The following is a 13,372-nucleotide window of genomic DNA, read 5'->3' on the forward strand; positions in this document are numbered from 1 at the left end:
CTCAAGAAAATAATTAAATAAGAAAAAGAATTGTTGATAAATGCAGAAAATTGCAGTACCAATGTACTTTGCTGTAACTGCTCCCTGCTGTAATTTGAGACAATGGTCCCAGTGAAGTTTATGGGACAGCTCAAAAAAACATTACTGTAAGCAATGTTTTTCTTATTGTGCTGGAATTTACTCCTAGAAGTAATGTATTGATAAAGTGATTTGTTTGGGTTTTTTTTTTTTTCAAGTTGTTATTACATTTGTTGCTTAGAAATTGTTATAATTTTCTATTGGTTTATTTATTACAGAAAAAAAAGACTGAACTGAGTGGAAAAATCATGATAATATTTCTTTCTTGCATAAGAAAAAGGTAAGATTTAGAGGACCATAATACTGCAGGTACTTATTTATGGCATACTAATAACCATGAGGTAATTTGTTAAGTTCCCAAATACTGGCAGCTTTTGATTTAAGCTTATTCAGACCTTCACAATCTTGGCTGCCTAAAAACTGATGATTTAAAATTCACAATCCTTTCCAATTAACTGAGACAATGAATCCACTGTTTATGCCACTGTATTAACCTGTTCTGCCTTAGAGAAGAAAAGGTTACATTTCATTTAGCAGCATATTAGGCTTGTATGTATTTCAGGTTCCTCAGTTTTGATTTATACTATCTCCAGCTTGGGTTTATTGAAGGGAGAGTTCATTCTCTTTTTTTCCTCCCCCTCCATTCCCTGGGAGCTATAAATGCCCCAGTTTTCCTGGGTTTGTTTTTTTTTTTGGTCCCAGGTACCCAGCTGTGAATGAAATAATGCTCCCCATCTGTGTTCATTGTTCGCATTGCTGGTGTCTGTGCAAGTCACCAGAGCTTTCCTAATAAGGTTCAGTTTGACCTTTCAGAGTTCTCAAATGAAGAATCTAACTGCACTCATCAGCCTCAAAAGAGATAGACTTCCCTGCCACTGCCCTTAAAAACAGCTGTAAGAAACAGTAAAGAATGACTGTTCCAAAACCAAAGCCAGCCTTCTGAGCTGTTCAAGAGTGCACCAGCGTTGGGCAGCCAGGGTCTGGCTGTTCTTCCAGAAGGGTGGTGCACCAGATGGAGAGAGAGATCCTGGAGAAGGGGAGCAGACAGACTGACAGACAAAGAGACTTCACAGCACAGGAAGCGAAAGTCTAGAGAGATGCCCTTTTAACAGATGGGCTGACTGTCAGGCAGGAAAGCACTGTCTGGTGGTTTTAGTGCCCACGTGTTCAAGGTGAGGCTTCAAGCTGCACATGTTGACTTCTGGTGTGGTGACTCCTGGTTCTCCTCCTTTCTTGTGACAGCACTGGAACTGGTGTGACAACACAGGCAGCCAAGTGAAAGAGCTGATCACTGAAAACTAATCTTGCTTGCTGGTTTGCGCTAATGGTTTTGGCTGGCACAATTAGTACTTGGACAGATTAGTTCTTTCACCTGGCTCTCCTCAGGCCCAGGAATGGGTGTGCTGACACATGCGGGGGAGACTTGTGGCCGGGACGGTGGGGGAAGGTGGTGTTTCTTCTGTCAGAAGCTTGTGACTAGCTGAGGCTGAAACTATGGCTCGTGTCAACAAAATATTTCCTGTGTTCGTGAAAATAAATGGAGCAAAGCCCTTTTTTTCTGTCATCTATCTGGATGTCACCTATGGAATCTGGAATCTTAATAATAGCTCAGTTCAGAAGCTGAGAAAGTAGATATTAACCAGTTGGTTTTTATCAAAGGAAGAAGATGAGCAGGGAATTTAGATTAATAAAGCAGATACTGGTAGCTACCTTTCAGATGCCTAAAGACAAAATAGAATAGTTCATGCTAATTTATGTATGATTTTAATATTATCTCATTTTAGTAAAGAACAAGTGAACAATTATGAAAGCTAAGACAAGTAACTCCAAAACTGAAATTTCAATTAAAATATTACAAATATTCTCAGAAAACATCCCGACAAGTTATAAAACTTATTGATGGACATCTAGATATTTGAACTGTTCATTAGAATCTGGGTATATTAAGGCTCTAAGTTTCTATTATTTTAGCTATAGCAACAAGCTAACTTGCAAGCAAGGTAATTACATGTTGATAAACTTGGTTCTGCAGAGTGATTCAGCAAAGTAAATCGGAATTAATAAGTTAAGTTTTGCAAAAAAATTCTAAATCCAGTATGAACAGAGCTTGTGTTACAACTGTGTGATTCCTAGTAATTGTAAGTATTACTGTGTTCTCCCCTTTTTGCAGGTTTTGCCCATAATAAATCCACTGAGCAAGACATACAGACTTCTATCCAATGCTATGAAAATTAACCAAGGCACATTAACTTCAGGAAATTTTCAAAGGTATAAAAATAAAATGTGTAGTCAGTAATTAATTAAACCAAATAAGCCATCAGCTTGTGTGACATAGTTTAAGTAATATGTCAGGTCAATAATTAAGCTGTAGTAAATCTTTTGGAGGTTCTATTCTGCCAAACTTTAAAGGCTCAAGACTAACCCAAGGACCCTTCACATTTTAGGAAGCCAGTAAATGATTACACAGATAGGTTTTCTATCTGAAGTTTGCTACTATTAACTTTCTATTTTTTAAGACATCCAGGAATTCTGTGTTTCATGGTTATTGAATAATATCCTGTGAAAAAATGTATGCCTGTCTTGAGTTTACGAAAAGGAATATTTAGTAGGCTTCAGTTATGTCAAGATAAAAGTGCAGTTTTCCTGTAGGGAAAGATATACATTAAGGGAAAAGTAATGGTTTGGAGTTTTCCCTTGTTTATGTGAACATGACGGTTATGAAAACTGGAACCTAATCTTGCTGTATGCAGCTGGTCATGGTAAAGAAAAATCATTATGCAAGCTGTCTGCCAAAGCAATTCCAAAATATCTGTGGTAGTTATGTGCTTTCAAAGTCTGGCTGACTTTTAGGGGCTCATAGCATGTTGTGTGGTGACCTCGTGATGTGGGAATTATGGCAATAGACTGAGTATCAAATCATACATCTCAGCTTAACAAATAAAAATATAAAGCCACATGACAGAATACAGAGCAGGAAGTTTGAAGTGCTCTGAGATTCATTTTTTCCCTCAACTGTATTATTTTCTGTCACCTCATTTACATAAAGTATTTCTGGTTAAACAATTTGCAAATGCATGTGATTTAATAGCAGGTATATGTGTGGCAGAGGTAAATTTGGACTTAAAATTAAGACATTACTAGCAGTGAAAGACAGCTGGTATACATCAAGTTTATTTCACATGCAAGTCTTTGTATGGAATTTTCTTGGAACCAGTTACTCTCTGACATGTTAGCTCATAGTTTATTTTAATTAACAAAATATCTAAATTTCCAATCTTCAGATAATGGTTCATAATTACTAGAATTAACATAAGATTATTCAGTCCGCTTTATTTTCCCTCCAGATGTGTGGCTGCATATTGGTCCCATATGATCATATATTTTATATTTTATTTACATATATCATATTTTATTATTATAAATTATATTTTATTAATTATAAATTATAATTATATAATTATAAATTATATAATTATTAATTATAAATTATAAATTATTTACATATATCATTTTTATTATAATAAATTATCATTTATTACATATATCATATTTTTCATATAAAGCACATATTATTTTCTTGCATGCAGCATATCACAATACCCAGGCTGTCCTATACCAGTGATCCAGTCATTAACTTAATTTCCATCTTAATTTTCTCTCCCAGCTTTATCTAAATTTTTACTATGCTTATCTATATATTTATCTATAATTGTCCTAGGTTGCTCTTGAAGAGGTTAACCAGACTAGGGCCAAGAAAATGAATGCCACAGATTTCCACAGAAGTGGAAGTTATGAAATAATATCATATAGATGAGTGCTCTTGATTCTGATGAAGAGAATGGATCAGATTATTATTTGCCATACCTTTCAGTCCTACTCAGTGAAATGAAAAGTGATCATTTTGGTCATGTTCCCAGTCTACCAAAGGCAAGAAGCCCAAATAATCTTAAGAAGGACGTTATATTGGAAGAATTCCAAGCAATTTTTGCAGATCCAAAGGTTAATTTTTATTTTTTTTAAAGCTTAAACATTGTTTATCTGATGTGAAACTTTAGCGGTTCTCTGTTCATTGACTACATTATCTACTGTTCTAGAGAGATTTTACAAGAAAAGTTTATAAACATACCTTTTCTCTACAGATTTGGGGTCATAGTACCTCATACAATGAACCTATAACTGTGAATGTACATAAATGTAATTCATATTTGTCAGTATTAGGAATGCCTTCAGAATATTTATTATGAAATAAAGTGTTATCACTTGCACCATGGATAAAGTAGTTGGAAAGTTCCAAGAAAAATGCAAAGGCAACTTTTTGACCTGAAGCTTAAAAATCATGTCTCTTATGTATATAATATATTAATGACACTTTCAGTGCAAAGACTTTCCTGGCACATTATCCGCTGACATTCCAGGAGCCAACTTCAGTTAAGTTGAATACAACTGAACCCTGAGGGTCAGATCTTTTAGAAATGTATTTTCATTACTGCCCACACATGTATCCCAGTCCCAGTTCCAAATATATGTGTAGGGCTCCCAGTTTATTTTTGGGAAGTGTAAGAGGTTGAAAAACCCATTTCAGTTCATCTGAAATGAGTATGATCTTGAAAAGAGAGCTGGAGAGGCTTGCATGTTACAGGACTTAGGAGAGTGAGTCTGCTTGAGGCCAAGAGTACTGTGCTGACCAGCGGTGTCTCCAAGAGAAACCTGGGTAGATGGTCAGATGGGTCTCACAGAATAACTCAGAAAAATCCCAACAGTCAGTAGTTTGTTAGGAGAGGCTGGGAAGCTGAGGAACAGACACACAGAGCTTTAGAGCATGTAAAATTTTCTTGCAGTTCACTGCACCACCCTTCATTTTACTGTGTGCACACTGAGGGCATGGTCACTGGCCTATCAGCAAGGTATTGCTGAGAGTCCTGCTAGCAGGCGTACAGCAGAGCTACAGTCTTTTTGTAGGGTTCCTTTTTCTGTGCTGTGATATTTCATTGTTGTTATTTGTCTACACAGGATGCAGCCAAGTTGTGCTGAATCTGAATCAGGCAGCTTTTCCCTAGCCAGGATCTTGTCAAGTGTCTCCATCTCCTTGTCTAGAGGTTTTTTCTTTCACTTCTGCTAAAAGGTCACAAGGAAACACCTATCAAAAGTAGGGAAGTTCCGTAGGTAAAGTCCTCTAACACAGAGGTACCTCTCTATGTTGCATGCATATACAAGTTAAGACATGCACCCACAGAAAGATTATCTGCCAACAAGCATGCCAGGAAGTTATTTGCTTCTGCATCCCCCGTGAGTGATCTTTGCTATCAGTAACTTTAGCTCTCTGAGTAGTATACTCCACTTTTGCAAAGAAAGCTGATTCATTCCCAACTCTTTTTCCTCTCAAGTTGTCAAGCTTCTAAGTTAGGAAAAGTGGGTTATGTAGAAGGGGGATTATTAGCTGAAAGATAAGGGGGGCGGTTCCCCCTAAAGGCATTAGGGTGATTTATTTCTATCTACAATAGTTACAGCTGATAAAATTAGGTATTAGAAGAATACACTAATTTGCCCCTTCATTTCCTTTCCGTTTTGTGACTTTCTTGCCTACATCACATTTCTGATCTGACCTGGTAAACAAGTGCCTTTTCCATTTGGTTTTCTTTCCCATCACACTCTCACACATAAGCCTTTTCCATGTTGCTCTATATACACTGTTGATTAAGATCTAGAGGGTGTTTTTTTACAGACTGTCAATACAGTAGATAGTCTGTGATCTCAGAGTTTTCCCTTTAGAAGCTGTGAAAATGAAGATTCTTGGCTTCGCTTTTAGTAGATCTGTAACCTACCACATGTCACTTAACTTGTTTGCCTTTGTGGCTGCTCATCCCTATTAAATTAGTTCACACCAGTAGAGCTGCAAAGGGAAAGGATGAGGTTTTTCTCCTTCGTTTCCTCCTGCTACTTAGTGGGAAGGGGTTCTCAGCTGCTGATTATGTTGCTTCATTGGTTTTCTTACTGGCGTGTTTCTCTGCACCACATGCCTTAATGAGGAACAGGCGGTCAGCAGTTTGGTGGGCAGTGTGCTCAGAGTGTGCTCTGGAAAAGAGACACGGGCAAGAGTAAAAGAGATCCAAACAGCTTCCTTTCCAACCTGCACCAAAATGAAGGCAGGAACCTGTGTCTAAGTTTACTCTTAGGATTTCAAGATCAAGCTGTCAAATTACTGATCTCTGGAAGTATTTATGAACTTTTTCCTACATTTAGGTGGTGGTTTTTTTTCCTGTAAGAGCCAAGTCACTTCCTTCCTGTCCAGTATCAGTCATTACATACTGGAGAAATATGACCATGCAAGGGCATCAAAATAAGACATTCATCGTCTGATAAAAATACTTCTAATATTTCATGTAAGAAATGTTTTTAAGGTGGATTTTGTAGAAGAATTGTATGTGTCATTATTTCCTCTAGCCCTCCCAAATATCTCCCTTCAGATGAACATTTAAGAACTGTGATTTTTTTTCAGCTATACACTTCTACTTCCAGTAACTTGATCCAGGAGTATCTCAATGTTTTTCTTGCAAAAATACAAATTAGGCCTACAAAATCATTTGTATTTTACTTATTATAGAATCCTAGTCATAGAATGGTTTGGATTCGAAGGCACCTTAAAGATCATCTAGATCCAAATCCCCACCGTGGGCAGGGTCACCTTCCACTAGACCAGGTTGCTCAATGCCCCATCCAAGCTAGCCTTGAACTCTTTCAAGGGATGGGGCATCCACCGCTTCTCTGGGTGACCTGTGCTAGTGCCTCACCACCCTCATAGGGAAGAATTTCTTCCTAATATCTACTCTAAATCGATCCTTTTGCCTTTTAAAACCATTCCCCCTTGTCTTATCCCTACATGTCCTTATAAAATGTCCCTCTCCTGCTCTTCAGTACTGAAAGGCTGCCCTAAGGTCTCCCTGGAGCATTTTCTTCTCCAGGTTGAACAACCATAACTGTCTTGGTCTGTCTTCAGAGGAGAGGTGCTCCAGCCCCCTCATCATCCTGGTGGCCCTCCTGTGGATGTGCTTCAACAGTTCCATGTCCTTCTTGTGTTGAGACTCCCAGGAGCTGGATGCAGCACTCCAAGTGGGGTCTCACGAGAGTGGAGTAGACGGGTGAAATCACCTCCCTCGACCTGCTGGCCGCACTCTGAGGCAGCCCAGGGTACCGCTGACTTTCTGGGCTGTAAGTGCACAGTGCTGCATTACGCTGAGCTTCTTGTCAACCAACACCCCAAGGCTTTATCTCAGGGCTGCTCTCAGTCCTTTCTCTTCCCAGCTGATATTTGTGCTTGACCCACATGCAGGACCTTACACTTGGCCTTGTTGATCTTCGTGAGGTTCACATAGGAAGTGTATCACAGGATATATTCAGGAAAAGGAAGAAAAGAATACTAGAAAGGAAACTCTTTTGTGACTTTACATATTAAGACCAAAATGAAAGAAGAAAACAGTTAAAGCAAAACTATGCAAAACAGGCAGAACTGCCTAATGTCATGTAAGTGGTGAGACAAAGTAATATTAAAACTGTAAATGCTTTTTGAGTGAGGTGTATGGGTAAGCCTGACATTTGTTCACAGAGGACTTTTTTGGACATCTAGAAAGAAATTATGTATCTGCAACTGCTTAAATCTACTTGCAGTGAGAACAGTACTTGGACATGTGTTTATAGAAGTGTATGTGCTATTGACATAGCCATGAGGCAGCTTACTGACTCGGGGCCAAGAAACACTAACGGTAAAACTTTCCAGCATTTGTTGTTGCCTTGCAGTTTTACAGCTATAAGGCAGCATTTCTCATTGTTGCCTTAAGTTGTAATCATTTTCCCTATTGCCTCCTCAATCTGTTCCCAGAAGGAAGAAGAAAATGGCTTATTATCTGTGTCACATGTAGGTGGAGTAGGTTTGTGTCATGCATGACATGCAACCAGATCAGGTACAAGTGAAGTGCAGGCTCTCACCTAAAGAAGATATTACTTCTGGGGAAGAACTCAAACATGTTTCACACTTTATTCCTCATGTGGAATCAAAATTCAGGGCTTTCCAGCCAGTTTTGTAGTTCTTAATATATAGGAGTATGTACAGACGAGGGAGAGGTGTATGTACGAGACTCACTAAGTAAAATGTCATCCCCTTCTCAGCTTCTTTGGTGCTACATTGCAGTGAGAAAACTGGTGCCCTAGTTAGTTGGCTAAGCTGGTATTTGAAGGAACCTAGTCCCACCTTCTTGTTCTGGGCAAGACTTCCTGTATGACAGTGCTACAGTCAATGCCACAGTCATTGCTTCACCACCTCACAGGACAGATATGTTTAAGATTGTGAAGTGCTTGGGTAATGCAGTAGTGGGATGCTCATAAATGCCACAGAGAAATCCCAGGCTTCATGGCACAGCAGCCATGTATCACACAGTGAGCATATTTGTCTCCAGGAACCGATCCTGGAAGCTACAGGCCGCGACAGTTCCCACTGAAGGCATTCTTAGACCCCTCAGTGATCAGAGCTTCTATGGGATTTTGAAATCCTGTGAGATGTAAGTTAAGATGACTGAGGCAATAAAATATAAACACTGATTAACAAAGCAGGTCTGTATAGTCATTAATTTTATATTTATAAATAGCCAGGGACATGACTGAGTGACGATGTTCAACCATGCAACAAATTGAAAGCAAATAAAGATATGATGACACAGTAATTGTAACTGAAATGAAAACAATCTTCACCTATGTTTTTAGATTCTTATACACACATTTACTTTTTCTTTTAGGTAGCAGGCCTTCCCCACAACTCTTCATAGTTTAAATGGTACCAAATTAAACCATCATGTACATTGTGTATTCCTGAATATTTAAAACTCTGCAGAAGTATTTAAATAATCCAGAATACCATAAGACAACAAAAGTTTTTCTATGAAAACTTAGACTTTGAATTTCAGCTGTGATTTAGATAAATTCATAAATATCCCCATGGCCATAATGCCATGGAAGTGGTCAGCTGTGTTTGCACAGCCTGATGCTTAGTTACACTTAAAATTCCAGGATGGATTATATTCTGTTGTGTTCAGAAAATAGTGAATGTATTTTATGCCTCAAAGTATTCATTAGGATCATGATGAATTTTTAACCTTATAAAAGAAAATATGTATTTTGAGACTATTTTGGGGTAGAAGGGGTAGTTTTTATTTTTCCCCATGATTTTCCTTCTATTTAGTACCAACTACCATCCTATCAACTTCAGAATGCATGGTCTGATTCTCAGGTGCATGGCAATTTTCTGCTGGATCTCTGTTGAGACTTTTCTTCCAAACTGAATGTTGTATCACACACAACACAGGTTGGGATTAAAATAAAGAGAGGTTAAGGTGAAGCATGATGCTGAAATACAACATTAACAAAAATCTAACTATTAACTCAAAGGATATTAACTGGAATAGGCAATACAGCAATACTTACAGGTGGAAAAAATGGTGGTGAGAGAGAGCAGAGTGGATCTGTCTCATTCCAGGAATGTATCAAAGGCAGAACAGCTCTACTGTTCTACTGACTTCTGAAAAATTTGCAGGGATATTCATTAATGTGCAACTCTGTCGTATGCCCAGTATCATAAGGGTCCCATGCCTTTCGTGGTTCATGGTGGTTACAGCAACCCTGTTAAAGCTATACAGCTTCTGCAAGCAAGTTTAGAAACATAATTTCTATCTTATAAATCACTATTACTAAAGGTGTATAGGCTACATTAGACATATTCCTGTAGAAAAAGTTTGCTGGCTCCAAACTTTAGATGTCCTATATGAGTTACTCATTAGGTTATCACCATTATAACAGCTGAAAATGACATCTATCTTTGGAGGACTTCTCTTCAGTTTTTGGTCTTGGATTGGTTCTAAATTTGCTCTTCACTAAGCAAATATTGCTGAATAATAAAGCATCACTTTGCAAGTTGAATTTTCATGTAGGGTAATAGTTTATGTGCATTCTTGATCAGTATATTGAATAGCAGCAAAATACTTCAATAGATCAGTCTTAGAGTGCAAACTTGAAATGAGTGCATCTTCTATCTAAAAAACAGCATAAGAGATTTCTGGCTCTAATGTTTCACTGACTTTTTTTCTTTTTGTAGACGTGTCCTGTAAGTATAAATAAAGTAAAACATTTTCGAGTAGCACTGTTACTTCACTATATAAAGAAAACAAGAGGGATCATTTCACCCATCACTGAAATGCAGCCTTTTCAGTGGTGTGTAATTTTATGGAACCTAGCAAACTAAACAAGGGGTTAGTGAGCAGTAGAATAATATATGCTGTTAAAACTGCAGAGAAAACTCAAAAACTGTTTCAATTAAGGGAGATGTTTGACCTGCTTCAAGCTATAAAAGAAAATTTGTGATTCTCCTAAGTCCACAAGCCCTAGATTAATGTTAGTGTCCGACTGACTCTATGTTAAGCGCGTCTGATGTACCTCTGGGCTATAAGATGTTACTTTGCCAGCAGCAAAGGTCACATGTTTTCAGGTATTGACAGTGCAAGTAATGACAAGTTGTTTCTGTGTTTGAGTGGATCAGGGTCTTTTTAGATTTCATTCAATGAATTTGGCAAAGTGTAGCCTCTGCCCAAGAGGGCCCTGTGCCTTTGAGCATGCAGCTGAGGGAATTATTAAACCTCCAGCTCTGAAATCTATGACTTCATTCAGTACAGACCTCCCAAAGGAATGTTTATGCCGTTAGCTAAATAGCAAACAATTTTGAAGCTGACTTTACATAGGTAGAAAATTTCTTCTTGATCAGAAAGAGAAAGAATCATTTATACATTTAGTCCTAAGAACATTTCCTTTAAAATATGTTTAGGTATGGTAGGTCGAGCTAGACTTACAATTGCAGTTACAAAAAACAACAGCTTCTGTGAAACTTTGCAAGTACCATTCTTAAGGAGGGAAGCCTGATCAAACAGCTGAAGCTCAGGAGCAGAGCTGAACTGCTGCTTTCCTTGCTCCTTCCTGGGTTCTTGAGTGACAAAGTCATGTAACAATACCAGATTTACACAATGTTGTGAGTCATCTCTAACAGGCAATCAGAAAATATATTAAGCCACTCAGATGGGAGCCTGAAATTTCCCAAACAGTCACACAATACAGATGACCTCCTGTGCACTGGAGTGGTAAAGAGTGCTTTGAGAAAAGTTTGTTCTCTAAGGCAAAAGGCAATAAAGGGAGTTTAGGTTAGAATGCTCTGGGAATAGAATTTGCTAAGTATTATCTGACACCTTCAATCTGTGGGGTAGGTTTTTTTCTTCCCAGCATGAGATCTAAGCAAGGGGAAATGATAACAGCTTATAGTGGATGACAAGGGGATGGATACCCCAGATAGCTCTCTCTTACACAAACACAGATACAGTCAGTCTTCTCTGAGAAACAGATGCTTGGCGCCTGAAGTCATGTCCTCGGTCTCAGAGCTTGCTCTTAGACTGTTTCTACATTATCCCAAAATTTTCATTTGATAGGAAGCAGAAATATCTCAAGAATGCCAGCAGCCCATCACCATACCAAGTGATCTGACCTGCAGAACTAAGCCCCCCTCCTGCTCCTCTCCAGCATATGGAACTTGCCTGGACCAGCTTTCCTAGAAGAGGTATATTTAACCTCTTGTCACCATTGCCTGGTGACTGAGGAACACTCCTGGATCTCCAGATATCATCATGAACAGGATCCCTTGAAATTCAGACTTCCAGTTCCTGTGGGATCCCCAGCATCCCATGAATTTTCCATGAATAATGTGTGCCTGACAAATTGGACTCCTTTGGAGAATTATGCCTGTTTTGCATCTCCCAAACAGCTTTAGCTAAAAGGCAGGATCTCAAGCAATTAGTGCAACACAGACAGGGTGACAACTGAGCAGACCCAGAAGCCCAGCATTAGGTCTCCAAAGAACTTGAGGTATCTTAAGCTGTGCAGCACGATAGGTATGGATTATTTTAATTGGTCTTGTGAAGTTAAGCCCCTAAGTTTCTCTGAAAGGGCACTGATGTGATTTGTTGCATACTTGCTGAAAAGCACATTGGTTCATGCTATAGTGACCCAAGTACTGACAGAGATTGTTAATTTGTTTGTATATGTCACAGTTCCTAGAAGTGCCTGTACAAGGGTTTAACTGAACCTGATTAGCTTAATCAGCACAGACTTGTACATGGACATGCCTTTCTCACATCTGTGCCATTTGTTTCACTGCCCCCTTTCTCTCTTCCCTTTAGTCACATTTTTTCTTAACGAAGTTTCCGTAATTTTAAACACTTCACTGAGTCTTTTCCTTTTTATTCTCTTCCTAGTTGCATTTTTATCTCTGTAGAAAGTTGAAGAAGGTGTAAAACTGGCAAAAAGAAATATAAGTAGCAAAAAGATGAGACTAAATGCAACCTGAAAATGCAATTTAGTTTGCCCCCAAGCTTTTCATAGCAGAATTTGGGATACAGACATCTTCCTGAACCTGCTTAGCTCAGTTGAGCAGAGAAAGGGAAACAGAGCACCACTGAGTACATTGATACAGTAGGCTTCAGGAGAAGGTAAAAAAATATTAGAGGACAAAACTGGTCATGCTTTCCCTCACAGTAGCATTGAGTACTCAGGCGCAACTTCTCTAAAGCATAAGGAAAAGCAGTAAATAAATATTTTTAGTACTGCAAGTGTAGTCTTATGTCAGTGTCACTCTTCCAAAGGCAACAGTATTTTATTTGCTTGTATTGATAAAATTCAGGGTTGCAATTTTTCCTTCTGAATACAAGCCTGTATTTTTCAACCCAGCTGTGGATTGTGAGACATTGATATGTTTTCTCTCCCATTTATGAGAAAGTAAATGTACTAAGTTTTAAATGCATGCGTAAGAAAGGAACATAATACATATAAGTGTGTGTGCACCTGTAAGTAGATGTAGTTGAAGACATAGGTGTAATTTCTAGCCTTGTTTTGCAGTGTTGATCACTGCTTCCCTGACACAAGCTGAGAAATCATGAAAATTTATGAAACTGTGCCACTATTTAACCCTCTTCCTCTGCAACTTTTGTTCTTGTACGATAGTTGTACCATTGCATACAACTTGAAGGAGCATCATCAGGAAGATTTTAATTCACGTATGCACAGTAGGTTGAGTATATCCTAAAACTTTCAAATTTGTGCTTTTCAATATCTTTTCAGTAAAAAAGGTAGGGCAATAGCTCAAAAAATGACACCAATTACTTCATCTACTGGGCTGGATCAAGGCACCTAAATGTGGGTGCTAGGGTGTGAATATTTG

General features: G+C 38.4%; 1 protein-coding gene across 11 annotated transcripts in view; it reads left to right on the forward strand.

Moving 5' to 3' along the window:
• Positions 1-13,372, forward strand: part of SULF1 (sulfatase 1) — a 123,862-nt gene that overhangs the window by 23,887 nt on the left and 86,603 nt on the right. For 8 of the 11 annotated variants that reach the window (XM_042035753.1, XM_042035763.1, XM_042035757.1 and 5 more), the window contains one exon: positions 2,249-2,346. The exons of 2 other annotated variants lie outside the window; for them this stretch is intronic. The gene's annotated coding sequence lies outside the window, so the exon portion shown is untranslated. Of the gene's footprint in view, positions 1-317; positions 359-2,248; positions 2,347-13,372 lie in introns of those variants that run through there. One more of the 11 variants, XM_042035760.1, reaches the window with a different exon arrangement.

This window comes from Corvus kubaryi, unplaced genomic scaffold (assembly GCF_017639235.1).
Source record: "Corvus kubaryi isolate FWS band 111438036 unplaced genomic scaffold, C.kubaryi_AGA036_p1.0 37385, whole genome shotgun sequence".
NCBI classification, from domain to species: domain Eukaryota; kingdom Metazoa; phylum Chordata; class Aves; order Passeriformes; family Corvidae; genus Corvus; species Corvus kubaryi.